The sequence below is a fragment of the Papaver somniferum genome, chromosome 8, assembly GCF_003573695.1.
Source record: "Papaver somniferum cultivar HN1 chromosome 8, ASM357369v1, whole genome shotgun sequence".
Classification (NCBI taxonomy): domain Eukaryota; kingdom Viridiplantae; phylum Streptophyta; class Magnoliopsida; order Ranunculales; family Papaveraceae; genus Papaver; species Papaver somniferum.
In genome coordinates, this window is record NC_039365.1 from 168764761 (window position 1) to 168767638 (window position 2878).

At 40.8% G+C, this 2878-nt stretch overlaps 1 pseudogene; it reads left to right on the forward strand.

Annotated features, from left to right (window-relative positions):
• The first annotated feature begins 236 nt into the window (after window positions 1–236).
• LOC113303913 lies at window positions 237–2558 on the forward strand (annotated as a pseudogene).
• Window positions 2559–2878: the final 320 nt, after the last annotated feature.

Consider the following 2878-nt stretch of genomic DNA (forward strand, 5'->3'; position numbering starts at 1 on the left):
AGACTTCCCAATTCCCATCGCTAACCCGCACATATTAGTGCCGGCACGAGTTGTTCTCCTTTGCTGTTGCTCGGGCCCGTACCAACACGCACCGACCTAGTTGCTGGCGGTGGCCTAAATCAATTAATAAAATCAACGGTGGAAACTAAATCTTCGTAAATGCATCTAACGGCAGAAAAAGACATCTTAAGGGTTTATAAGGCCTCACATTTTCTCAGCCTCTCTAGGTTTTGTATAAATTGAGAAAGCTCTCTCTGCTGCGGAGCTTATCTAATCGCCGTTTCAGGTTAGGGTTTATAATCCTCCAGTCCTTCGATTATCATCATGTTTTGTAGTTTATAATCGTTTAGTATGTTTCAATATGAAGATCATCTTTAGTGATTTATTTTCTAGTTGTTTGTATGATTTGTGAAAATTTTGTTTGTTTTGAAACAGTAAAAGCGATTGTATTTTAGCATGATGTTGTTTCTTTGTTGATTTTGTTGAATTTCGATTTCTGTTACTATTTATTTTAGATCTGTAGAATATCATGTTTAGGATTTCTCAGATGGTTTTGGACTTAGAAAAAAAAAGAATCTTATGGTTTTGTATGGTTTGATTAAGGTTTGTAAGATTTTAGAACCATATTTAATAAACATTATTTGAAATTGTAAATCTAAGTGATGTTTTGAATACCTGACACATGCTTGTGACTCAAATACTGCTGATTCAATATTTAATATTGCATCGTAGTCAAATTGTTTATTTAATATGTTTGGTTTGTTGATATGTTGTGCAGTTAATTTCTAAGAATTCAATATGGGTAAAGAGAAGGTTCATATCAACATTGTTGTCATTGGACATGTGGACTCCGGAAAATCGACCACAACTGGTCACTTGATCTACAAGCTTGGAGGTATTGACAAGCGTGTTATTGAAAGGTTTGAGAAGGAGGCTGCTGAGATGAACAAGAGGTCATTCAAGTATGCATGGGTTCTTGACAAGCTTAAGGCTGAACGTGAGCGTGGTATTACCATTGATATTGCCTTATGGAAGTTTGAGACCACCAAGTACTACTGCACAGTTATTGATGCTCCTGGACATCGTGACTTTATCAAAAACATGATTACTGGTACTTCTCAGGCTGATTGTGCTGTCCTCATTATCGATTCTACAACTGGAGGTTTTTAGGCTGGTATCTCAAAGGATGGTCAGACTCGTGAGCATGCTCTTCTTGCTTTCACCCTTGGTGTCAAGCAGATGATCTGTTGTTGTAACAAGGTATACCTTTCTACTGTTCTTTTTCTATCTATGAAATTAAAATTTCATGCCGTGTCTAACTATTATTTCGTGTTTGTGTTCATAGATGGATGCCACCACCCCCAAGTACTCAAAGGCTAGGTACGATGAAATTGTAAAGGAGGTCTCATCTTACTTGAAGAAGGTTGGATACAACCCAGACAAAATTGCCTTTGTTCCTATCTCTGGATTCGAGGGAGACAACATGATTGAGAGGTCCACCAACCTTGACTGGTACAAGGGACCAACTCTCCTTGAGGCTCTTGACAATATCTCTGAGCCAAAGAGACCCTCAGACAAGCCCCTTCGTCTTCCACTTCAGGATGTTTACAAGATTGGAGGTATTGGAACTGTGCCAGTGGGACGTGTTGAAACTGGATTTATCAAGCCTGGTATGGTTGTTACTTTTGGACCCACCGGGTTGACCACTGAAGTTAAGTCTGTGGAGATGCACCACGAAGCCCTTCAAGAAGCTCTTCCAGGTGACAATGTTGGGTTCAATGTGAAGAATGTTGCAGTGAAGGATCTCAAGCGTGGTTTCGTCGCCTCCAACTCCAAGGATGACCCTGCCAGGGAAGCAGCCAACTTCACCTCCCAGGTCATCATCATGAACCATCCTGGTCAGATCGGTAATGGTTATGCTCCAGTCCTTGACTGTCACACATCTCACATTGCTGTTAAGTTCGCTGAGATCCTCACCAAGATTGATAGGCGATCTGGAAAGGATCTTGAGAAGGAGCCCAAGTTCTTGAAGAATGGTGATGCTGGTATTATTAAGATGCTTCCAACCAAGCCCATGGTTGTTGAGACCTTCTCTCAGTACCCACCTCTTGGACTTTTTGCTGTTAGGGACATGAGGCAGACTGTTGCTGTTGGTGTCATCAAGGAAGTTGAGAAGAAGGACCCATCAGGAGCCAAGGTTACCAAGTCTGCTATCAAGAAGAAATGAAGTGTGCTTTTAACTAGAGGGATGGTGCTGGGAGGATCATCAGGAGGGACCTGTCTTTGTTTTATTATTATTAGTCAGTTTCGTTTTTGCTTTTTGTTGGTTAGGTATCTGTGCAGTCTCTTGTTCTGTATCGCTGTTGTTTTGTTGCGCATCCGGTTGCAAACCTGGGTGCTTGACAGGCGGTGGCAACAGGATGTTAGGCTGCTCAGTTGAAGTTCCTTTAAATACTTAAGTTTGATTTTCGGTTTTCAAGTTTCTGTTCACAAGTTTTTACTTGCTTAACCCTGGTAACTTAAAACTGTATTTGGTAGTTATTGTCTGTGGAGCTGTACCTTAAGTGCCTTCTTGTTTTGTGTTGTGTGTCACTTTTTAGAAGACTGCAGATTTTTAGCACTTATTCACTTTGGTGAACACCTGCAATACTGTGCCATTGCAGCCATGGCATGCATGGAAAGCTATGCCATTGTGTTGTGCAGGCTGTTATTATGCATTTTATAATCCTTGAAGGCTTGAACCCTGACCTGGAATTGTAGCTTTATACCTGCCTGAAATGCAGAGTCAGGTTCAGAGTTTTTATCCATGTCTTTTGCGATGAAACCATCTTGGTGATTTTATGTGGTGCTGTACTCTACTATGACAAATGTTCAAGAT